Source organism: Pseudophryne corroboree, chromosome 4, assembly GCF_028390025.1.
Source record: "Pseudophryne corroboree isolate aPseCor3 chromosome 4, aPseCor3.hap2, whole genome shotgun sequence".
Lineage (NCBI taxonomy): Eukaryota > Metazoa > Chordata > Amphibia > Anura > Myobatrachidae > Pseudophryne > Pseudophryne corroboree.
The window spans coordinates 197,910,361-197,933,365 of record NC_086447.1 but is presented as its reverse complement, the minus strand read 5'-3'; the positions used below and the strand labels follow the sequence as shown (position 1 = coordinate 197,933,365).

The following is a 23,005-nucleotide window of genomic DNA, read 5'->3' as shown; positions in this document are numbered from 1 at the left end:
GGGTGTTGCAGTTTGTTACTGAGTAGCAATTCAGCAAAAAGAAATTTAGCAGCATAAACTTTCATTTTCAGGTTTCGCCCTCTAGGACACTTGATGTTCTTTCAGTTTGCCTTATCTTAAACACCAAAAAAGACTTTCTAAATGTCAGACTTACCCGCAATAGCTCTTTTGTGAGAGCATTAGACTGAAGATCTAAAGGTCCCTGGTTCGATCCCAGGTTTCGGCATGTTTAGTTGCTGTTTTTTTTGTTACAGAATAGCAATTTACCAGCAGAATCTTTCATTATAAGGTGTTGTTCTTCAAGAACACTTGATGCTCTTTTTTTCCCAACCTAAAACCCCAAATACGGCTTAGCATCTTTCACAATTAGCTGAAATAGCTCAGTTGGGAGAGCGTTAGACTGAAGATCTAAAGGTCCCTGGTTCGATCCCGGGTTTCGGCATATTTAGTTGCTGTTTTTTTTGTTACAGAATAGCAATTTAGCAACAGAAACTGCCGTGTTCAGGTTCTGGTTTTCAAGAACATTTCATGTTATTACAGTTTGCATTATTATTAGCCCCAATAAAATAATTTCTTATTAGTAGAGCTTAGCGAAATAGCTCAGTTGTGACAACATTAGACTGAAGATCTAAGGGTGTCTTGTTCAATCCTGGGGTTTAGCATGGTTGGGTGTTTGCTTTTGCTACTGAATAGCAATTTAGCAGCAAAAACTGTTGTGTTCAGGTTTTGATCTTTAAAAGCATTTTATGTTATTTCAGTTTGCAAAATCTTTAGCTCCTAAAAAAAGACATTCTTATCAGTATAGCTTGCCAAAATAGTTTAGTTGTGAGAGCAATAGACTGAAGACCTTAAAATCCCTAGTACGATCGTGGGTTTCCACATGTTTGGGTGTTTGCAGTTTGTTACTGAGTAGCAATTCAGCAAAAAGAAATTTAGCAGCAAAAACTTTCATTTTCAGGTTTCGCCCTCTAGGACACTTGATGTTCTTTCAGTTTGTCTTATCTTAAACACCAAAAAAGACTTTCCAAATGTCAGACTTACACGCAATAGCTCTTTTGTGAGAGCATTAAACTGAAGATCTAAAGGTTCCGGGTACGATCCCAGGTTTCGGAATGTAAAGTTGCTGTATTTTTGTTACAGAATAGCAATTTACCAGCAGAATCTTTCATTATCAGGTGTTGTTCATCAAGAACACTTCATGCTCTTTTTTTTCCCAACCTAAAATCCCAAATACGGCTTACATCTTTCAAAGTTAGCCGAAATAGCTCAGTTGGGACAGCGTTAGACTGAAGATCTAAAGATCCCGGGTTTCGGCATGTTTTGTTCCTGTTTTTTTGTTACAGAATAGCAATTTAGCAGCAGAAACTGCCGTGTTCAGGTTCTGGTTTTCAAGATCATATCATGTTATTACAGTTTGCATTATTATTAGCCCCAATAAAAGAATTTCTTATTAGTAGAGCTTGGCAAAATAGCTCAGTTGTGAGAACATTAGACTGAAGATCTAATGGTGTCTTGTTCAATCCTGGGGTTTAGCATGGTTGGGTGTTTGCTTTTGCTACTGAATAGCAATTTAGCAGCAAAAACTGTTGTGTTCAGTTTTTGATCTTGAAAAACATTTTATGTTATTTCAGTTTGCAAAATCTTTAGCTCCAAAAAAAGACATTCTTATCAGTATAGCTTGCCAAAATAGCTCAGTTGTGAGAGCAATAGACTGAAGACCTTAAAATCCCTAGTACGATCGTGGGTTTCCACATGTTTGGGTGTTTGCATTTTGTTACTGAGTAGCAATTCAGCAAAAAGAAATTTAGCAGCAGAAACTTTTATTTTCAGGTCTCGCCCTCTAGGACACTTGATGTTCTTTCAGTTTGCCTTATCTTAAACACCAAAAAAGACTTTCCAAATGTCAGACAAAGCTGCAATAGCTCATTTGGGAGAGCATTAGACTGAATATCTATAAGTCCCTGGTTCGATCCCGGGTTTCGGCATGTTTAGTTGCTGTATTTTTGTTACAGAATAGCAATTTACCAGCAGAATCTTTCATTATAAGATGTTGCTCTTCAAGAACACTTGATGCTCTTTTTTCCCCAACCTAAAACCCCAAATACGACTTCACATCTTTCACAATTAGCCGAAATAGCTTAGTTGGGAGAGCGATAGACTGAAGATCTAAAGGACCCTGGTGCGATCCCGGGTTTCGGCATATTTAGTTGCTGTTTTTTTTTGTTACAGTATAGAAATTTAGCAGCAGAAACTGCCGTGTTCAGGTTCTGGTTTTCAAGATCATATCATGTTATTACAGTTTGCATTATTATTAGCCCCAATAAAATAATTTCTTATTAGTAGAGCTTGGCGAAATAGCTCAGTTGTGACAACATTAGACTGAAGATCTAAGGGTGTCTTGTTCAATCCTGGGGTTTAGCATGGTTGGGTGTTTGCTTTTGCTACTGAATAGCAATTTAGCAGCAAAAACTGTTGTGTTCAGGTTTTGATCTTGAAAAGCATTTTATGTTATTTCAGTTTGCAAAATCTTTAGCTCCTAAAAAAAGACATTCTTATCAGTATATCTTGCCAAAATAGCTCAGTTGTGAGAGCAATAGACTGAAGACCTTAAAATCCCTAGTACGATCGTGGGTTTCCACATGTTTGGGTGTTTGCAGTTTGTTTCTGAGTAGCAATTCATCAAAAAGAAATTTAGCAGCAGAAACTTTCATTTTCAGGTTTCGCCCTCTAGGACACTTGATGTTCTTTCAGTTTTCCTTATCTTAAACACTAAAAAATACTTTCCAAATGTCAGACTTACCCGCAATAGCTCTTTTAAGAGAGCATTAGAGTGAAGATCTAAAGGTCCGGGTTCAATCACAGGTTTTGGCATGTTTAGTTGCAGTTTTTTTTTGTTACAGAATAGCAATTTACCAGCAGAATCTTTCATTATCAGGTGTTGTTCATCAAGAACACTTGATGCTCTTTTTTCCCCAACCTAAAACCCCAAATACGGCTTGCATCTTTCACAATTAGCCGAAATAGCTCAGTTGGGAGAGCGTTAGACTGAAGATCTAAAGGTCCCTGGTTCAATCCTGGGTTTTGGCATATTTAGTTGCTTTTTTTTTTGTTACAGAATAGCAATTTAGCAGCAGAAACTGCCGTGTTCAGGTTCTGGTTTTCAAGAACATTTCATGTTATTACAGTTTGCATTATTATTAGCCCCAATAAAATAATTTCTTATTAGTAGAGCTTAGCGAAATAGCTCAGTTGTGACAACATTAGACTGAAGATCTAAGGGTGTCTTGTTCAATCCTGGGGTTTAGCATGGTTGGGTGTTTGCTTTTGCTACTGAATAGCAATTTAGCAGCAAAAACTGTTGTGTTCAGGTTTTGATCTTGAATAGCATTTTATGTTATTTCAGTTTGCAAAATCTTTAGCTCCTAAAAAAAGACATTCTTATCAGTATATCTTGCCAAAATAGCTCAGTTGTGAGAGCAATAGACTGAAGACCTTAAAATCCCTAGTACGATCGTGGGTTTCCACATGTTTGGGTGTTTGCAGTTTGTTTCTGAGTAGCAATTCATCAAAAAGAAATTTAGCAGCAGAAACTTTCATTTTCAGGTTTCGCCCTCTAGGACACTTGATGTTCTTTCAGTTTGCCTTATCTTAAACACTAAAAAATACTTTCCAAATGTCAGACTTACCCGCAATAGCTCTTTCAAGAGAGCATTAGAGTGAAGATCTAAAGGTCCCTGGTTCGATCCCAGGTTTCGGCATGTTTAGTTGCTGTTTTTTTTGTTACAGAATAGCAATTTACCAGCAGAATCTTTCATTATAAGGTGTTGTTCTTCAAGAACACTTGATGCTCTTTTTTTCCCAACCTAAAACCCCAAATACGGCTTAGCATCTTTCACAATTAGCTGAAATAGCTCAGTTGGGAGAGCGTTAGACTGAAGATCTAAAGGTCCCTGGTTCGATCCCGGGTTTCGGCATATTTAGTTGCTGTTTTTTTTGTTACAGAATAGCAATTTAGCAACAGAAACTGCCGTGTTCAGGTTCTGGTTTTCAAGAACATTTCATGTTATTACAGTTTGCATTATTATTAGCCCCAATAAAATAATTTCTTATTAGTAGAGCTTAGCGAAATAGCTCAGTTGTGACAACATTAGACTGAAGATCTTAGGGTGTCTTGTTCAATCCTGGGGTTTAGCATGGTTGGGTGTTTGCTTTTGCTACTGAATAGCAATTTAGCAGCAAAAACTGTTGTGTTCAGGTTTTGATCTTTAAAAGCATTTTATGTTATTTCAGTTTGCAAAATCTTTAGCTCCTAAAAAAAGACATTCTTATCAGTATATCTTGCCAAAATAGCTCAGTTGTGAGAGCAATAGACTGAAGACCTTAAAATCCCTAGTACGATCGTGGGTTTCCACATGTTTGGGTGTTTGCAGTTTGTTTCTGAGTAGCAATTCATCAAAAAGAAATTTAGCAGCAGAAACTTTCATTTTCAGGTTTCGCCCTCTAGGACACTTGATGTTCTTTCAGTTTGTCTTATCTTAAACACCAAAAAAGACTTTCCAAATGTCAGACTTACACGCAATAGCTCTTTTGTGAGAGCATTAAACTGAAGATCTAAAGGTCCCGGGTACGATCCCAGGTTTCGGAATGTAAAGTTGCTGTATTTTTGTTACAGAATAGCAATTTACCAGCAGAATCTTTCATTATCAGGTGTTGTTCATCAAGAACACTTCATGCTCTTTTTTTTCCCAACCTAAAATCCCAAATACGGCTTACATCTTTCAAAGTTAGCCGAAATAGCTCAGTTGGGACAGCGTTAGACTGAAGATCTAAAGATCCCGGGTTTCGGCATGTTTTGTTCCTGTTTTTTTGTTACAGAATAGCAATTTAGCAGCAGAAACTGCCGTGTTCAGGTTCTGGTTTTCAAGATCATATCATGTTATTACAGTTTGCATTATTATTAGCCCCAATAAAAGAATTTCTTATTAGTAGAGCTTGGCAAAATAGCTCAGTTGTGAGAACATTAGACTGAAGATCTAATGGTGTCTTGTTCAATCCTGGGGTTTAGCATGGTTGGGTGTTTGCTTTTGCTACTGAATAGCAATTTAGCAGCAAAAACTGTTGTGTTCAGTTTTTGATCTTGAAAAACATTTTATGTTATTTCAGTTTGCAAAATCTTTAGCTCCAAAAAAAGACATTCTTATCAGTATAGCTTGCCAAAATAGCTCAGTTGTGAGAGCAATAGACTGAAGACCTTAAAATCCCTAGTACGATCGTGGGTTTCCACATGTTTGGGTGTTTGCATTTTGTTACTGAGTAGCAATTCAGCAAAAAGAAATTTAGCAGCAGAAACTTTTATTTTCAGGTCTCGCCCTCTAGGACACTTGATGTTCTTTCAGTTTGCCTTATCTTAAACACCAAAAAAGACTTTCCAAATGTCAGACAAAGCTGCAATAGCTCATTTGGGAGAGCATTAGACTGAATATCTATAAGTCCCTGGTTCGATCCCGGGTTTCGGCATGTTTAGTTGCTGTATTTTTGTTACAGAATAGCAATTTACCAGCAGAATCTTTCATTATAAGATGTTGCTCTTCAAGAACACTTGATGCTCTTTTTTCCCCAACCTAAAACCCCAAATACGACTTCACATCTTTCACAATTAGCCGAAATAGCTTAGTTGGGAGAGCGATAGACTGAAGATCTAAAGGACCCTGGTGCGATCCCGGGTTTCGGCATATTTAGTTGCTGTTTTTTTTTGTTACAGTATAGAAATTTAGCAGCAGAAACTGCCGTGTTCAGGTTCTGGTTTTCAAGATCATATCATGTTATTACAGTTTGCATTATTATTAGCCCCAATAAAATAATTTCTTATTAGTAGAGCTTGGCGAAATAGCTCAGTTGTGACAACATTAGACTGAAGATCTAAGGGTGTCTTGTTCAATCCTGGGGTTTAGCATGGTTGGGTGTTTGCTTTTGCTACTGAATAGCAATTTAGCAGCAAAAACTGTTGTGTTCAGGTTTTGATCTTGAAAAGCATTTTATGTTATTTCAGTTTGCAAAATCTTTAGCTCCTAAAAAAAGACATTCTTATCAGTATATCTTGCCAAAATAGCTCAGTTGTGAGAGCAATAGACTGAAGACCTTAAAATCCCTAGTACGATCGTGGGTTTCCACATGTTTGGGTGTTTGCAGTTTGTTTCTGAGTAGCAATTCATCAAAAAGAAATTTAGCAGCAGAAACTTTCATTTTCAGGTTTCGCCCTCTAGGACACTTGATGTTCTTTCAGTTTGCCTTATCTTAAACACTAAAAAATACTTTCCAAATGTCAGACTTACCCGCAATAGCTCTTTTAAGAGAGCATTAGAGTGAAGATCTAAAGGTCCGGGTTCAATCACAGGTTTCGGCATGTTTAGTTGCAGTTTTTTTTTGTTACAGAATAGCAATTTACCAGCAGAATCTTTCATTATAAGGTGTTGTTCTTCAAGAACACTTGATGCTCTTTTTTTCCCAACCTAAAACCCCAAATACGGCTTGCATCTTTCACATTTAGCCGAAATAGTTCAGTTGGGAGAGCGTTAGACTGAAGATCTAAAGGTCCCTGGTTCAATCCCGGGTTTTGGCATATTTAGTTGCTTTTTTTTTTGTTACAGAATAGCAATTTAGCAGCAGAAACTGCCGTGTTCAGGTTCTGGTTTTCAAGATCATATCATGTTATTACAGTTTGCATTATTATTAGCCCCAATAAAATAATTTCTTATTAGTAGAGCTTAGCGAAATAGCTCAGTTGTGACAACATTAGACTGAAGATCTAAGGGTGTCTTGTTCAATCCTGGGGTTTAGCATGGTTGGGTGTTTGCTTTTGCTGCTGAATAGCAATTTAGCAGCAAAAACTGTTGTGTTCAGGTTTTGATCTTGAAAAGCATTTTATGTTATTTCAGTTTGCAAAATCTTTAGCTCCTAAAAAAAGACATTCTTATCAGTATATCTTGCCAAAATAGCTCAGTTGTGAGAGCAATAGACTGAAGACCTTAAAATCCCTAGTACGATCGTGGGTTTCCACATGTTTGGGTGTTTGCAGTTTGTTTCTGAGTAGCAATTCATCAAAAAGAAATTTAGCAGCAGAAACTTTCATTTTCAGGTTTCGCCCTCTAGGACACTTGATGTTCTTTCAGTTTGCCTTATCTTAAACACTAAAAAATACTTTCCAAATGTCAGACTTACCCGCAATAGCTCTTTTAAGAGAGCATTAGAGTGAAGATCTAAAGGTCCGGGTTCAATCCCAGGTTTCGGCATGTTTAGTTGCTGTTTTTTTTGTTACAGAATAGCAATTTACCAGCAGAATCTTTCATTATAAGGTGTTGTTCTTCAAGAACACTTGATGCTCTTTTTTCCCCAACCTAAAACCCCAAATACGGCTTAGCATCTTTCACAATTAGCCGAAATAGTTCAGTTGGGAGAGCGTTAGACTGAAGATCTAAAGGTCCCTGGTTCGATCCTGGGTTTCGGCATATTTAGTTGCTGTTTTTTTTGTTACAGAATAGCAATTTAGCAACAGAAACTGCCGTGTTCAGGTTCTGGTTTTCAAGAACATTTCATGTTATTACAGTTTGCATTATTATTAGCCCCAATAAAATAATTTCTTATTAGTAGAGCTTAGCGAAATAGCTCAGTTGTGACAACATTAGACTGAAGATCTAAGGGTGTCTTGTTCAATCCTAGGGTTTAGCATGGTTGGGTGTTTGCTTTTGCTACTGAATAGCAATTTAGCAGCAAAAACTGTTGTGTTCAGGTTTTGATCTTTAAAAGCATTTTATGTTATTTCAGTTTGCAAAATCTTTAGCTCCTAAAAAAAGACATTCTTATCAGTATAGCTTGCCAAAATAGTTTAGTTGTGAGAGCAATAGACTGAAGACCTTAAAATCCCTAGTACGATCGTGGGTTTCCACATGTTTGGGTGTTTGCAGTTTGTTACTGAGTAGCAATTCAGCAAAAAGAAATTTAGCAGCAGAAACTTTCATTTTCAGGTTTCGCCCTCTAGGACACTTGATGTTCTTTCAGTTTGTCTTATCTTAAACACCAAAAAAGACTTTCCAAATGTCAGACTTACACGCAATAGCTCTTTTGTGAGAGCATTAAACTGAAGATCTAAAGGTCCCGGGTACGATCCCAGGTTTCGGAATGTAAAGTTGCTGTATTTTTGTTACAGAATAGCAATTTACCAGCAGAATCTTTCATTATCAGGTGTTGTTCATCAAGAATACTTCATGCTCTTTTTTTTCCCAACCTAAAATCCCAAATACGGCTTACATCTTTCAAAGTTAGCCGAAATAGCTCAGTTGGGACAGCGTTAGACTGAAGATCTAAAGATCCCGGGTTTCGGCATGTTTTGTTCCTGTTTTTTTGTTACAGAATAGCAATTTAGCAGCAGAAACTGCCGTGTTCAGGTTCTGGTTTTCAAGATCATATCATGTTATTACAGTTTGCATTATTATTAGCCCCAATAAAAGAATTTCTTATTAGTAGAGCTTGGCAAAATAGCTCAGTTGTGAGAACATTAGACTGAAGATCTAATGGTGTCTTGTTCAATCCTGGGGTTTAGCATGGTTGGGTGTTTGCTTTTGCTACTGAATAGCAATTTAGCAGCAAAAACTGTTGTGTTCAGTTTTTGATCTTGAAAAACATTTTATGTTATTTCAGTTTGCAAAATCTTTAGCTCCAAAAAAAGACATTCTTATCAGTATAGCTTGCCAAAATAGCTCAGTTGTGAGAGCAATAGACTGAAGACCTTAAAATCCCTAGTACGATCGTGGGTTTCCACATGTTTGGGTGTTTGCATTTTGTTACTGAGTAGCAATTCAGCAAAAAGAAATTTAGCAGCAGAAACTTTTATTTTCAGGTCTCGCCCTCTAGGACACTTGATGTTCTTTCAGTTTGCCTTATCTTAAACACCAAAAAAGACTTTCCAAATGTCAGACAAAGCTGCAATAGCTCATTTGGGAGAGCATTAGACTGAATATCTATAAGTCCCTGGTTCGATCCCGGGTTTCGGCATGTTTAGTTGCTGTATTTTTGTTACAGAATAGCAATTTACCAGCAGAATCTTTCATTATAAGATGTTGCTCTTCAAGAACACTTGATGCTCTTTTTTCCCCAACCTAAAACCCCAAATACGACTTCACATCTTTCACAATTAGCCGAAATAGCTTAGTTGGGAGAGCGATAGACTGAAGATCTAAAGGACCCTGGTGCGATCCCGGGTTTCGGCATATTTAGTTGCTGTTTTTTTTTGTTACAGTATAGAAATTTAGCAGCAGAAACTGCCGTGTTCAGGTTCTGGTTTTCAAGATCATATCATGTTATTACAGTTTGCATTATTATTAGCCCCAATAAAATAATTTCTTATTAGTAGAGCTTGGCGAAATAGCTCAGTTGTGACAACATTAGACTGAAGATCTAAGGGTGTCTTGTTCAATCCTGGGGTTTAGCATGGTTGGGTGTTTGCTTTTGCTACTGAATAGCAATTTAGCAGCAAAAACTGTTGTGTTCAGGTTTTGATCTTGAAAAGCATTTTATGTTATTTCAGTTTGCAAAATCTTTAGCTCCTAAAAAAAGACATTCTTATCAGTATATCTTGCCAAAATAGCTCAGTTGTGAGAGCAATAGACTGAAGACCTTAAAATCCCTAGTACGATCGTGGGTTTCCACATGTTTGGGTGTTTGCAGTTTGTTTCTGAGTAGCAATTCATCAAAAAGAAATTTAGCAGCAGAAACTTTCATTTTCAGGTTTCGCCCTCTAGGACACTTGATGTTCTTTCAGTTTGCCTTATCTTAAACACTAAAAAATACTTTCCAAATGTCAGACTTACCCGCAATAGCTCTTTTAAGAGAGCATTAGAGTGAAGATCTAAAGGTCCGGGTTCAATCACAGGTTTCGGCATGTTTAGTTGCTGTTTTTTTTGTTACAGAATAGCAATTTACCAGCAGAGTCTTTCATTATAAGGTGTTGTTCTTCAAGAACACTTGATGCTCTTTTTTTCCCAACCTAAAACCCCAAATACGGCTTGCATCTTTCACAGTTAGCTGAAATAGCTCAGTTGGGAGAGCGTTAGACTGAAGATCTAAAGGTCCCTGGTTCAATCCCGGGTTTTGGCATATTTAGTTGCTTTTTTTTTGTTACAGAATAGCAATTTAGCAGCAGAAACTGCCGTGTTCAGGTTCTGGTTTTCAAGAACATTTCATATTATTACAGTTTGCATTATTATTAGCCCCAATAAAATAATTTCTTATTAGTAGAGCTTAGCAAAATAGCTCAGTTGTGACAACATTAGACTGAAGATCTAAGGGTGTCTTGTTCAATCCTGGGGTTTAGCATGGTTGGGTGTTTGCTTTTGCTACTGAATAGCAATTTAGCAGCAAAAACTGTTGTGTTCAGGTTTTGATCTTGAAAAGCATTTTATGTTATTTCAGTTTGCAAAATCTTTAGCTCCTAAAAAAAGACATTCTTATCAGTATATCTTGCCAAAATAGCTCAATTGTGAGAGCAATAGACTGAAGACCTTAAAATCCCTAGTACGATCGTGGGTTTCCACATGTTTGGGTGTTTGCATTTTGTTACTGAGTAGCAATTCAGCAAAAAGAAATTTAGCAGCAGAAACTTTTATTTTCAGGTCTCGCCCTCTAGGACACTTGATGTTCTTTCAGTTTGCCTTATCTTAAACACCAAAAAAGACTTTCCAAATGTCAGACAAAGCTGCAATTTGTCATTTGGGAGAGCATTAGACTGAATATCTATAAGTCCCTGGTTCGATCCCGGGTTTCGGCATGTTTAGTTGCTGTATTTTTGTTACAGAATAGCAATTTACCAGCAGAATCTTTCATTATCAGGTGTTGTTCATCAAGAACACTTGATGCTCTTTTTTCCCCAACCTAAAACCCCAAATACGGCTTGCATCTTTCACAATTAGCCGAAATAGCTCAGTTGGGAGAGCGTTGGACTGAAGATCTAAAGGTCCCTGTTTCAATCCTGGGTTTTGGCATATTTAGTTGCTTTTTTTTTTGTTACAGAATAGCAATTTAGCAGCAGAAACTGCCATGTTCAGGTTCTGGTTTTCAAGAACATTTCATGTTATTACAGTTTGCATTATTATTAGCCCCAATAAAATAATTTCTTATTAGTAGAGCTTAGCGAAATAGCTCAGTTGTGACAACATTAGACTGAAGATCTAAGGGTGTCTTGTTCAATCCTGGGGTTTAGCATGGTTGGGTGTTTGCTTTTGCTACTGAATAGCAATTTAGCAGCAAAAACTGTTGTGTTCAGGTTTTGATCTTGAATAGCATTTTATGTTATTTCAGTTTGCAAAATCTTTAGCTCCTAAAAAAAGACATTCTTATCAGTATATCTTGCCAAAATAGCTCAGTTGTGAGAGCAATAGACTGAAGACCTTAAAATCCCTAGTACGATCGTGGGTTTCCACATGTTTGGGTGTTTGCCGTTTGTTTCTGAGTAGCAATTCATCAAAAAGAAATTTAGCAGCAGAAACTTTCATTTTCAGGTTTCGCCCTCTAGGACACTTGATGTTCTTTCAGTTTGCCTTATCTTAAACACTAAAAAATACTTTCCAAATGTCAGACTTACCCGCAATAGCTCTTTCAAGAGAGCATTAGAGTGAAGATCTAAAGGTCCCTGGTTCGATCCCAGGTTTCGGCATGTTTAGTTGCTGTTTTTTTTGTTACAGAATAGGAATTTACCAGCAGAATCTTTCATTATAAGGTGTTGTTCTTCAAGAACACTTGATGCTCTTTTTTTCCCAACCTAAAACCCCAAATACGGCTTAGCATCTTTCACAATTAGCTGAAATAGCTCAGTTGGGAGAGCGTTAGACTGAAGATCTAAAGGTCCCTGGTTCAATCCTGGGTTTTGGCATATTTAGTTGCTTTTTTTTTTGTTACAGAATAGCAATTTAGCAGCAGAAACTGCCGTGTTCAGGTTCTGGTTTTCAAGAACATTTCATGTTATTACAGTTTGCATTATTATTAGCCCCAATAAAATAATTTCTTATTAGTAGAGCTTAGCGAAATAGCTCAGTTGTGACAACATTAGACTGAAGATCTAAGGGTGTCTTGTTCAATCCTGGGGTTTAGCATGGTTGGGTGTTTGCTTTTGCTACTGAATAGCAATTTAGCAGCAAAAACTGTTGTGTTCAGGTTTTGATCTTGAATAGCATTTTATGTTATTTCAGTTTGCAAAATCTTTAGCTCCTAAAAAAAGACATTCTTATCAGTATATCTTGCCAAAATAGCTCAGTTGTGAGAGCAATAGACTGAAGACCTTAAAATCCCTAGTACGATCGTGGGTTTCCACATGTTTGGGTGTTTGCAGTTTGTTTCTGAGTAGCAATTCATCAAAAAGAAATTTAGCAGCAGAAACTTTCATTTTCAGGTTTCGCCCTCTAGGACACTTGATGTTCTTTCAGTTTGCCTTATCTTAAACACTAAAAAATACTTTCCAAATGTCAGACTTACCCGCAATAGCTCTTTCAAGAGAGCATTAGAGTGAAGATCTAAAGGTCCCTGGTTCGATCCCAGGTTTCGGCATGTTTAGTTGCTGTTTTTTTTGTTACAGAATAGGAATTTACCAGCAGAATCTTTCATTATAAGGTGTTGTTCTTCAAGAACACTTGATGCTCTTTTTTTCCCAACCTAAAACCCCAAATACGGCTTAGCATCTTTCACAATTAGCTGAAATAGCTCAGTTGGGAGAGCGTTAGACTGAAGATCTAAAGGTCCCTGGTTCGATCCCGGGTTTCGGCATATTTAGTTGCTGTTTTTTTTGTTACAGAATAGCAATTTAGCAACAGAAACTGCCGTGTTCAGGTTCTGGTTTTCAAGAACATTTCATGTTATTACAGTTTGCATTATTATTAGCCCCAATAAAATAATTTCTTATTAGTAGAGCTTAGCGAAATAGCTCAGTTGTGACAACATTAGACTGAAGATCTAAGGGTGTCTTGTTCAATCCTGGGGTTTAGCATGGTTGGGTGTTTGCTTTTGCTACTGAATAGCAATTTAGCAGCAAAAACTGTTGTGTTCAGGTTTTGATCTTTAAAAGCATTTTATGTTATTTCAGTTTGCAAAATCTTTAGCTCCTAAAAAAAGACATTCTTATCAGTATATCTTGCCAAAATAGCTCAGTTGTGAGAGCAATAGACTGAAGACCTTAAAATCCCTAGTACGATCGTGGGTTTCCACATGTTTGGGTGTTTGCAGTTTGTTTCTGAGTAGCAATTCATCAAAAAGAAATTTAGCAGCAGAAACTTTCATTTTCAGGTTTCACCCTCTAGGACACTTGATGTTCTTTCAGTTTGCCTTATCTTAAACACTAAAAAATACTTTCCAAATGTCAGACTTACCCGCAATAGCTCTTTCAAGAGAGCATTAGAGTGAAGATCTAAAGGTCCCTGGTTCGATCCCAGGTTTCGGCATGTTTAGTTGCTGTTTTTTTTGTTACAGAATAGCAATTTACCAGCAGAATCTTTCATTATAAGGTGTTGTTCTTCAAGAACACTTGATGCTCTTTTTTCCCCAACCTAAAACCCCAAATACGGCTTAGCATCTTTCACAATTAGCTGAAATAGCTCAGTTGGGAGAGCGTTAGACTGAAGATCTAAAGGTCCCTGGTTCGATCCCGGGTTTCGGCATATTTAGTTGCTGTTTTTTTTGTTACAGAATAGCAATTTAGCAACAGAAACTGCCGTGTTCAGGTTCTGGTTTTCAAGAACATTTCATGTTATTACAGTTTGCATTATTATTAGCCCCAATAAAATAATTTCTTATTAGTAGAGCTTAGCGAAATAGCTCAGTTGTGACAACATTAGACTGAAGATCTAAGGGTGTCTTGTTCAATCCTGGGGTTTAGCATGGTTGGGTGTTTGCTTTTGCTACTGAATAGCAATTTAGCAGCAAAAACTGTTGTGTTCAGGTTTTGATCTTTAAAAGCATTTTATGTTATTTCAGTTTGCAAAATCTTTAGCTCCTAAAAAAAGACATTCTTATCAGTATAGCTTGCCAAAATAGTTTAGTTGTGAGAGCAATAGACTGAAGACCTTAAAATCCCTAGTACGATCGTGGGTTTCCACATGTTTGGGTGTTTGCAGTTTGTTACTGAGTAGCAATTCAGCAAAAAGAAATTTAGCAGCAAAAACTTTCATTTTCAGGTTTCGCCCTCTAGGACACTTGATGTTCTTTCAGTTTGTCTTATCTTAAACACCAAAAAAGACTTTCCAAATGTCAGACTTACACGCAATAGCTCTTTTGTGAGAGCATTAAACTGAAGATCTAAAGGTCCCGGGTACGATCCCAGGTTTCGGAATGTAAAGTTGCTGTATTTTTGTTACAGAATAGCAATTTACCAGCAGAATCTTTCATTATCAGGTGTTGTTCATCAAGAACACTTCATGCTCTTTTTTTCCCCAACCTAAAATCCCAAATACGGCTTACATCTTTCAAAGTTAGCCGAAATAGCTCAGTTGGGACAGCGTTAGACTGAAGATCTAAAGATCCCGGGTTTCGGCATGTTTTGTTCCTGTTTTTTTGTTACAGAATAGCAATTTAGCAGCAGAAACTGCCGTGTTCAGGTTCTGGTTTTCAAGATCATATCATGTTATTACAGTTTGCATTATTATTAGCCCCAATAAAAGAATTTCTTATTAGTAGAGCTTGGCAAAATAGCTCAGTTGTGAGAACATTAGACTGAAGATCTAAGGGTGTCTTGTTCAATCCTGGGGTTTAGCATGGTTGGGTGTTTGCTTTTGCTACTGAATAGCAATTTAGCAGCAAAAACTGTTGTGTTCAGTTTTTGATCTTGAAAAACATTTTATGTTATTTCAGTTTGCAAAATCTTTAGCTCCAAAAAAAGACATTCTTATCAGTATAGCTTGCCAAAATAGCTCAGTTGTGAGAGCAATAGACTGAAGACCTTAAAATCCCTAGTACGATCGTGGGTTTCCACATGTTTGGGTGTTTGCATTTTGTTACTGAGTAGCAATTCAGCAAAAAGAAATTTAGCAGCAGAAACTTTTATTTTCAGGTCTCGCCCTCTAGGACACTTGATGTTCTTTCAGTTTGCCTTATCTTAAACACCAAAAAAGACTTTCCAAATGTCAGACAAAGCTGCAATAGCTCATTTGGGAGAGCATTAGACTGAATATCTATAAGTCCCTGGTTCGATCCCAGGTTTCGGCATGTTTAGTTGCTGTATTTTTGTTACAGAATAGCAATTTACCAGCAGAATCTTTCATTATAAGATGTTGCTCTTCAAGAACACTTGATGCTCTTTTTTCCCCAACCTAAAACCCCAAATACGACTTCACATCTTTCACAATTAGCCGAAATAGCTTAGTTGGGAGAGCGATAGACTGAAGATCTAAAGGACCCTGGTGCGATCCCGGGTTTCGGCATATTTAGTTGCTGTTTTTTTTTGTTACAGTATAGAAATTTAGCAGCAGAAACTGCCGTGTTCAGGTTCTGGTTTTCAAGATCATATCATGTTATTACAGTTTGCATTATTATTAGCCCCAATAAAATAATTTCTTATTAGTAGAGCTTGGCGAAATAGCTCAGTTGTGACAACATTAGACTGAAGATCTAAGGGTGTCTTGTTCAATCCTGGGGTTTAGCATGGTTGGGTGTTTGCTTTTGCTACTGAATAGCAATTTAGCAGCAAAAACTGTTGTGTTCAGGTTTTGATCTTGAAAAGCATTTTATGTTATTTCAGTTTGCAAAATCTTTAGCTCCTAAAAAAAGACATTCTTATCAGTATATCTTGCCAAAATAGCTCAGTTGTGAGAGCAATAGACTGAAGACCTTAAAATCCCTAGTACGATCGTGGGTTTCCACATGTTTGGGTGTTTGCAGTTTGTTTCTGAGTAGCAATTCATCAAAAAGAAATTTAGCAGCAGAAACTTTCATTTTCAGGTTTCGCCCTCTAGGACACTTGATGTTCTTTCAGTTTGCCTTATCTTAAACACTAAAAAATACTTTCCAAATGTCAGACTTACCCGCAATAGCTCTTTTAAGAGAGCATTAGAGTGAAGATCTAAAGGTCCGGGTTCAATCACAGGTTTCGGCATGTTTAGTTGCTGTTTTTTTTGTTACAGAATAGCAATTTACCAGCAGAGTCTTTCATTATAAGGTGTTGTTCCTCAAGAACACTTGATGCTCTTTTTTTCCAAACCTAAAACCCCAAATACGGCTTGCATCTTTCACAATTAGCTGAAATAGCTCAGTTGGGAGAGCGTTAGACTGAAGATCTAAAGGTCCCTGGTTCAATCCCGGGTTTTGGCATATTTAGTTGCTTTTTTTTTGTTACAGAATAGCAATTTAGCAGCAGAAACTGCCGTGTTCAGGTTCTGGTTTTCAAGAACATTTCATATTATTACAGTTTGCATTATTATTAGCCCCAATAAAATAATTTCTTATTAGTAGAGCTTAGCAAAATAGCTCAGTTGTGACAACATTAGACTGAAGATCTAAGGGTGTCTTGTTCAATCCTGGGGTTTAGCATGGTTGGGTGTTTGCTTTTGCTACTGAATAGCAATTTAGCAGCAAAAACTGTTGTGTTCAGGTTTTGATCTTGAAAAGCATTTTATGTTATTTCAGTTTGCAAAATCTTTAGCTCCTAAAAAAAGACATTCTTATCAGTATATCTTGCCAAAATAGCTCAATTGTGAGAGCAATAGACTGAAGACCTTAAAATCCCTAGTACGATCGTGGGTTTCCACATGTTTGGGTGTTTGCAGTTTGTTTCTGCGTAGCAATTCATCAAAAAGAAATTTAGCAGCAGAAACTTTCATTTTCAGGTTTCGCCCTCTAGGACACTTGATGTTCTTTCAGTTTGCCTTATCTTAAACACTAAAAAATACTTTCCAAATGTCAGACTTACCCGCAATAGCTCTTTTAAGAGAGCATTAGAGTGAAGATCTAAAGGTCCGGGTTCAATCACAGGTTTCGGCATGTTTAGTTGCTGTTTTTTTTGTTACAGAATAGCAATTTACCAGCAGAATCTTTCATTATAAGGTGTTGTTCTTCAAGAACACTTGATGCTCTTTTTTTCCCAACCTAAAACCCCAAATACGGCTTAGCATCTTTCACAATTAGCCGAAATAGCTCAGTTGGGAGAGCATTAGACTGAAGATCTAAAGGTCCCTGGTTCGATCCCGGGTTTCGGCATATTTAGTTGCTGTTTTTTTGTTACAGAATAGCAATTTAGTAACAGAAACTGCCGTGTTCAGGTTCTGGTTTTCAAGAACATTTCATGTTATTACAGTTTGCATTATTATTAGCCCCAATAAAATAATTTCTTATTAGTAGAGCTTAGCGAAATAGCTCAGTTGTGACAACATTAGACTGAAGATCTAAGGGTGTCTTGTTCAATCCTGGGGTTTAGCATGGTTGGGTGTTTGCTTTTGCTACTGAATAGCAATTTAGCAGCAAAAACTGTTGTTTTCAGGTTTTGATCTTTAAAAGCATTTTATGTTATTTCAGTTTGCAAAATCTTTAGCTCCTAAAAAAAGACATTCTTATCAGTATAGCTTGCCAAAATAGTTTAGTTGTGAGAGCAATAGACTGAAGACCTTAAAATCCCTAGTACGATCGTGGGTTTCCACATGTTTGGGTGTTTGCAGTTTGTTACTGAGTAGCAATTCAGCAAAAAGAAATTTAGCAGCAGAAACTTTCATTTTCAGGTTTCGCCCTCTAGGACACTTGATGTTCTTTCAGTTTGTCTTATCTTAAACACCAAAAAAGACTTTCCAAATGTCAGACTTACACGCAATAGCTCTTTTGTGAGAGCATTAAACTGAAGATCTAAAGGTCCCGGGTACGATCCCAGGTTTCGGAATGTAAAGTTGCTGTATTTTTGTTACAGAATAGCAATTTACCAGCAGAATCTTTCATTATCAGGTGTTGTTCATCAAGAACACTTCATGCTCTTTTTTTCCCCAACCTAAAATCCCAAATACGGCTTACATCTTTCAAAGTTAGCCGAAATAGCTCAGTTGGGACAGCGTTAGACTGAAGATCTAAAGATCCCGGGTTTCGGCATGTTTTGTTCCTGTTTTTTTGTTACAGAATAGCAATTTAGCAGCAGAAACTGCCGTGTTCAGGTTCTGGTTTTCAAGATCATATCATGTTATTACAGTTTGCATTATTATTAGCCCCAATAAAAGAATTTATTATTAGTAGAGCTTGGCAAAATAGCTCAGTTGTGAGAACATTAGACTGAAGATCTAATGGTGTCTTGTTCAATCCTGGGGTTTAGCATGGTTGGGTGTTTGCTTTTGCTACTGAATAGCAATTTAGCAGCAAAAACTGTTGTGTTCAGTTTTTGATCTTGAAAAACATTTTGTTATTTCAGTTTGCAAAATCTTTAGCTCCAAAAAAAGACATTCTTATCAGTATAGCTTGCCAAAATAGCTCAGTTGTGAGAGCAATAGACTGAAGACCTTAAAATCCCTAGTACGATCGTGGGTTTCCACATGTTTGGGTGTTTGCATTTTGTTACTGAGTAGCAATTCAGCAAAAAGAAATTTAGCAGCAGAAACTTTTATTTTCAGGTCTCGCCCTCTAGGACACTTGATGTTCTTTCAGTTTGCCTTATCTTAAACACCAAAAAAGACTTTCCAAATGTCAGACAAAGCTGCAATTTGTCATTTGGGAGAGCATTAGACTGAATATCTATAAGTCCCTGGTTCGATCCCGGGTTTCGGCATGTTTAGTTGCTGTATTTTTGTTACAGAATAGCAATTTACCAGCAGAATCTTTCATTATAAGATGTTGCTCTTCAAGAACACTTGATGCTCTTTTTTCCCCAACCTAAAACCCCAAATACGACTTCACATCTTTCACAATTAGCCGAAATAGCTTAGTTGGGAGAGCGATAGACTGAAGATCTAAAGGACCCTGGTGCGATCCCGGGTTTCGGCATATTTAGTTGCTGTTTTTTTTTGTTACAGTATAGAAATTTAGCAGCAGAAACTGCCGTGTTCAGGTTCTGGTTTTCAAGATCATATCATGTTATTACAGTTTGCATTATTATTAGCCCCAATAAAATAATTTCTTATTAGTAGAGCTTGGCGAAATAGCTCAGTTGTGACAACATTAGACTGAAGATCTAAGGGTGTCTTGTTCAATCCTGGGGTTTAGCATGGTTGGGTGTTTGCTTTTGCTACTGAATAGCAATTTAGCAGCAAAAACTGTTGTGTTCAGGTTTTGATCTTGAAAAGCATTTTATGTTATTTCAGTTTGCAAAATCTTTAGCTCCTAAAAAAAGACATTCTTATCAGTATATCTTGCCAAAATAGCTCAGTTGTGAGAGCAATAGACTGAAGACCTTAAAATCCCTAGTACGATCGTGGGTTTCCACATGTTTGGGTGTTTGCAGTTTGTTTCTGAGTAGCAATTCATCAAAAATAAATTTAGCAGCAGAAACTTTCATTTTCAGGTTTCGCCCTCTAGGACACTTGATGTTCTTTCAGTTTGCCTTATCTTAAACACTAAAAAATACTTTCCAAATGTCAGACTTACCCGCAATAGCTCTTTTAAGAGAGCATTAGAGTGAAGATCTAAAGGTCCGGGTTCAATCACAGGTTTCGGCATGTTTAGTTGCTGTTTTTTTTGTTACAGAATAGCAATTTACCAGCAGAATCTTTCATTATAAGGTGTTGTTCTTCAAGAACACTTGATGCTCTTTTTTTCCCAACCTAAAACCCCAAATACGGCTTGCATCTTTCACAATTAGCTGAAATAGCTCAGTTGGGAGAGCGTTAGACTGAAGATCTAAAGGTCCCTGGTTCAATACCGGGTTTTGGCATATTTAGTTGCTTTTTTTTGTTACAGAATAGCAATTTAGCAGCAGAAACTGCCGTGTTCAGGTTCTGGTTTTCAAGAACATTTCATATTATTACAGTTTGCATTATTATTAGCCCCAATAAAATAATTTCTTATTAGTAGAGCTTAGCAAAATAGCTCAGTTGTGACAACATTAGACTGAAGATCTAAGGGTGTCTTGTTCAATCCTGGGGTTTAGCATGGTTGGGTGTTTGCTTTTGCTACTGAATAGCAATTTAGCAGCAAAAACTGTTGTGTTCAGGTTTTGATCTTGAAAAGCATTTTATGTTATTTCAGTTTGCAAAATCTTTAGCTCCTAAAAAAAGACATTCTTATCAGTATATCTTGCCAAAATAGCTCAATTGTGAGAGCAATAGACTGAAGACCTTAAAATCCCTAGTACGATCGTGGGTTTCCACATGTTTGGGTGTTTGCAGTTTGTTTCTGCGTAGCAATTCATCAAAAAGAAATTTAGCAGCAGAAACTTTCATTTTCAGGTTTCGCCCTCTAGGACACTTGATGTTCTTTCAGTTTGCCTTATCTTAAACACTAAAAAATACTTTCCAAATGTCAGACTTACCCGCAATAGCTCTTTTAAGAGAGCATTAGAGTGAAGATCTAAAGGTCCGGGTTCAATCACAGGTTTCGGCATGTTTAGTTGCTGTTTTTTTTGTTACAGAATAGCAATTTACCAGCAGAATCTTTCATTATAAGGTGTTGTTCTTCAAGAACACTTGATGCTCTTTTTTTCCCAACCTAAAACCCCAAATACGGCTTAGCATCTTTCGCAATTAGCCGAAATAGCTCAGTTGGGAGAGCGTTAGACTGAAGATCTAAAGGTCCCTGGTTCGATCCCGGGTTTCGGCATATTTAGTTGCTGTTTTTTTTGTTACAGAATAGCAATTTAGTAACAGAAACTGCCGTGTTCAGGTTCTGGTTTTCAAGAACATTTCATGTTATTACAGTTTGCATTATTATTAGCCCCAATAAAATAATTTCTTATTAGTAGAGCTTAGCGAAATAGCTCAGTTGTGACAACATTAGACTGAAGATCTAAGGGTGTCTTGTTCAATCCTGGGGTTTAGCATGGTTGGGTGTTTGCTTTTGCTACTGAATAGCAATTTAGCAGCAAAAACTGTTGTTTTCAGGTTTTGATCTTTAAAAGCATTTTATGTTATTTCAGTTTGCAAAATCTTTAGCTCCTAAAAAAAGACATTCTTATCAGTATAGCTTGCCAAAATAGTTTAGTTGTGAGAGCAATAGACTGAAGACCTTAAAATCCCTAGTACGATCGTGGGTTTCCACATGTTTGGGTGTTTGCAGTTTGTTACTGAGTAGCAATTCAGCAAAAAGAAATTTAGCAGCAGAAACTTTCATTTTCAGGTTTCGCCCTCTAGGACACTTGATGTTCTTTCAGTTTGTCTTATCTTAAACACCAAAAAAGACTTTCCAAATGTCAGACTTACACGCAATAGCTCTTTTGTGAGAGCATTAAACTGAAGATCTAAAGGTCCCGGGTACGATCCTAGGTTTCGGAATGTTAAGTTGCTGTATTTTTGTTACAGAATAGCAATTTACCAGCAGAATCTTTCATTATCAGGTGTTGTTCATCAAGAACACTTCATGCTCTTTTTTTTCCCAACCTAAAATCCCAAATACGGCTTACATCTTTCAAAGTTAGCCGAAATAGCTCAGTTGGGACAGCGTTAGACTGAAGATCTAAAGATCCCGGGTTTCGGCATGTTTTGTTCCTGTTTTTTTGTTACAGAATAGCAATTTAGCAGCAGAAACTGCCGTGTTCAGGTTCTGGTTTTCAAGATCATATCATGTTATTACAGTTTGCATTATTATTAGCCCCAATAAAAGAATTTATTATTAGTAGAGCTTGGCAAAATAGCTCAGTTGTGAGAACATTAGACTGAAGATCTAATGGTGTCTTGTTCAATCCTGGGGTTTAGCATGGTTGGGTGTTTGCTTTTGCTACTGAATAGCAATTTAGCAGCAAAAACTGTTGTGTTCAGTTTTTGATCTTGAAAAACATTTTATGTTATTTCAGTTTGCAAAATCTTTAGCTCCAAAAAAAGACATTCTTATCAGTATAGCTTGCCAAAATAGCTCAGTTGTGAGAGCAATAGACTGAAGACCTTAAAATCCCTAGTACGATCGTGGGTTTCCACATGTTTGGGTGTTTGCATTTTGTTACTGAGTAGCAATTCAGCAAAAAGAAATTTAGCAGCAGAAACTTTTATTTTCAGGTCTCGCCCTCTAGGACACTTGATGTTCTTTCAGTTTGCCTTATCTTAAACACCAAAAAAGACTTTCCAAATGTCAGACAAAGCTGCAATAGCTCATTTGGGAGAGCATTAGACTGAATATCTATAAGTCCCTGGTTCGATCCCGGGTTTCGGCATGTTTAGTTGCTGTATTTTTGTTACAGAATAGCAATTTACCAGCAGAATCTTTCATTATAAGATGTTGCTCTTCAAGAACACTTGATGCTCTTTTTTCCCCAACCTAAAACCCCAAATACGACTTCACATCTTTCACAATTAGCCGAAATAGCTTAGTTGGGAGAGCGATAGACTGAAGATCTAAAGGACCCTGGTGCGATCCCGGGTTTCGGCATATTTAGTTGCTGTTTTTTTTTGTTACAGTATAGAAATTTAGCAGCAGAAACTGCCGTGTTCAGGTTCTGGTTTTCAAGATCATATCATGTTATTACAGTTTGCATTATTATTAGCCCCAATAAAATAATTTCTTATTAGTAGAGCTTGGCGAAATAGCTCAGTTGTGACAACATTAGACTGAAGATCTAAGGGTGTCTTGTTCAATCCTGGGGTTTAGCATGGTTGGGTGTTTGCTTTTGCTACTGAATAGCAATTTAGCAGCAAAAACTGTTGTGTTCAGGTTTTGATCTTGAAAAGCATTTTATGTTATTTCAGTTTGCAAAATCTTTAGCTCCTAAAAAAAGACATTCTTATCAGTATATCTTGCCAAAATAGCTCAGTTGTGAGAGCAATAGACTGAAGACCTTAAAATCCCTAGTACGATCGTGGGTTTCCACATGTTTGGGTGTTTGCAGTTTGTTTCTGAGTAGCAATTCATCAAAAAGAAATTTAGCAGC

At 37.0% G+C, this 23,005-nt stretch overlaps 20 non-coding genes across 20 annotated transcripts; all 20 read left to right on the top strand.

Annotated features, from left to right (window-relative positions):
- Positions 1 to 369: 369 nt before the first annotated feature.
- TRNAF-GAA (transfer RNA phenylalanine (anticodon GAA)) lies at positions 370 to 442 on the top strand. The gene has a single exon. It is a non-coding gene; the product is annotated as a tRNA-Phe (tRNA).
- A 1,685-nt stretch (positions 443 to 2,127) lies between these two features.
- On the top strand, positions 2,128 to 2,200 carry TRNAF-GAA (transfer RNA phenylalanine (anticodon GAA)). The gene has a single exon. It is a non-coding gene; the product is annotated as a tRNA-Phe (tRNA).
- An 814-nt stretch (positions 2,201 to 3,014) lies between these two features.
- Positions 3,015 to 3,087, top strand: TRNAF-GAA (transfer RNA phenylalanine (anticodon GAA)). Its single transcript has one exon. It is a non-coding gene; the product is annotated as a tRNA-Phe (tRNA).
- An 814-nt stretch (positions 3,088 to 3,901) lies between these two features.
- TRNAF-GAA (transfer RNA phenylalanine (anticodon GAA)) lies at positions 3,902 to 3,974 on the top strand. The gene has a single exon. It is a non-coding gene; the product is annotated as a tRNA-Phe (tRNA).
- A 1,685-nt stretch (positions 3,975 to 5,659) lies between these two features.
- On the top strand, positions 5,660 to 5,732 carry TRNAF-GAA (transfer RNA phenylalanine (anticodon GAA)). Its single transcript has one exon. It is a non-coding gene; the product is annotated as a tRNA-Phe (tRNA).
- Positions 5,733 to 6,546: 814 nt separating this feature from the next.
- TRNAF-GAA (transfer RNA phenylalanine (anticodon GAA)) lies at positions 6,547 to 6,619 on the top strand. The gene has a single exon. It is a non-coding gene; the product is annotated as a tRNA-Phe (tRNA).
- Positions 6,620 to 7,432: 813 nt separating this feature from the next.
- Positions 7,433 to 7,505, top strand: TRNAF-GAA (transfer RNA phenylalanine (anticodon GAA)). The gene has a single exon. It is a non-coding gene; the product is annotated as a tRNA-Phe (tRNA).
- Positions 7,506 to 9,190: 1,685 nt separating this feature from the next.
- Positions 9,191 to 9,263, top strand: TRNAF-GAA (transfer RNA phenylalanine (anticodon GAA)). Its single transcript has one exon. It is a non-coding gene; the product is annotated as a tRNA-Phe (tRNA).
- An 813-nt stretch (positions 9,264 to 10,076) lies between these two features.
- On the top strand, positions 10,077 to 10,149 carry TRNAF-GAA (transfer RNA phenylalanine (anticodon GAA)). Its single transcript has one exon. It is a non-coding gene; the product is annotated as a tRNA-Phe (tRNA).
- An 811-nt stretch (positions 10,150 to 10,960) lies between these two features.
- TRNAF-GAA (transfer RNA phenylalanine (anticodon GAA)) lies at positions 10,961 to 11,033 on the top strand. Its single transcript has one exon. It is a non-coding gene; the product is annotated as a tRNA-Phe (tRNA).
- Positions 11,034 to 11,847: 814 nt separating this feature from the next.
- TRNAF-GAA (transfer RNA phenylalanine (anticodon GAA)) lies at positions 11,848 to 11,920 on the top strand. The gene has a single exon. It is a non-coding gene; the product is annotated as a tRNA-Phe (tRNA).
- Positions 11,921 to 12,734: 814 nt separating this feature from the next.
- TRNAF-GAA (transfer RNA phenylalanine (anticodon GAA)) lies at positions 12,735 to 12,807 on the top strand. Its single transcript has one exon. It is a non-coding gene; the product is annotated as a tRNA-Phe (tRNA).
- Positions 12,808 to 13,621: 814 nt separating this feature from the next.
- Positions 13,622 to 13,694, top strand: TRNAF-GAA (transfer RNA phenylalanine (anticodon GAA)). The gene has a single exon. It is a non-coding gene; the product is annotated as a tRNA-Phe (tRNA).
- A 1,685-nt stretch (positions 13,695 to 15,379) lies between these two features.
- TRNAF-GAA (transfer RNA phenylalanine (anticodon GAA)) lies at positions 15,380 to 15,452 on the top strand. The gene has a single exon. It is a non-coding gene; the product is annotated as a tRNA-Phe (tRNA).
- An 813-nt stretch (positions 15,453 to 16,265) lies between these two features.
- Positions 16,266 to 16,338, top strand: TRNAF-GAA (transfer RNA phenylalanine (anticodon GAA)). The gene has a single exon. It is a non-coding gene; the product is annotated as a tRNA-Phe (tRNA).
- An 812-nt stretch (positions 16,339 to 17,150) lies between these two features.
- On the top strand, positions 17,151 to 17,223 carry TRNAF-GAA (transfer RNA phenylalanine (anticodon GAA)). The gene has a single exon. It is a non-coding gene; the product is annotated as a tRNA-Phe (tRNA).
- Positions 17,224 to 18,905: 1,682 nt separating this feature from the next.
- Positions 18,906 to 18,978, top strand: TRNAF-GAA (transfer RNA phenylalanine (anticodon GAA)). Its single transcript has one exon. It is a non-coding gene; the product is annotated as a tRNA-Phe (tRNA).
- An 813-nt stretch (positions 18,979 to 19,791) lies between these two features.
- TRNAF-GAA (transfer RNA phenylalanine (anticodon GAA)) lies at positions 19,792 to 19,864 on the top strand. Its single transcript has one exon. It is a non-coding gene; the product is annotated as a tRNA-Phe (tRNA).
- Positions 19,865 to 20,675: 811 nt separating this feature from the next.
- On the top strand, positions 20,676 to 20,748 carry TRNAF-GAA (transfer RNA phenylalanine (anticodon GAA)). Its single transcript has one exon. It is a non-coding gene; the product is annotated as a tRNA-Phe (tRNA).
- A 1,685-nt stretch (positions 20,749 to 22,433) lies between these two features.
- On the top strand, positions 22,434 to 22,506 carry TRNAF-GAA (transfer RNA phenylalanine (anticodon GAA)). Its single transcript has one exon. It is a non-coding gene; the product is annotated as a tRNA-Phe (tRNA).
- The last annotated feature ends 499 nt before the right edge of the window (positions 22,507 to 23,005 follow it).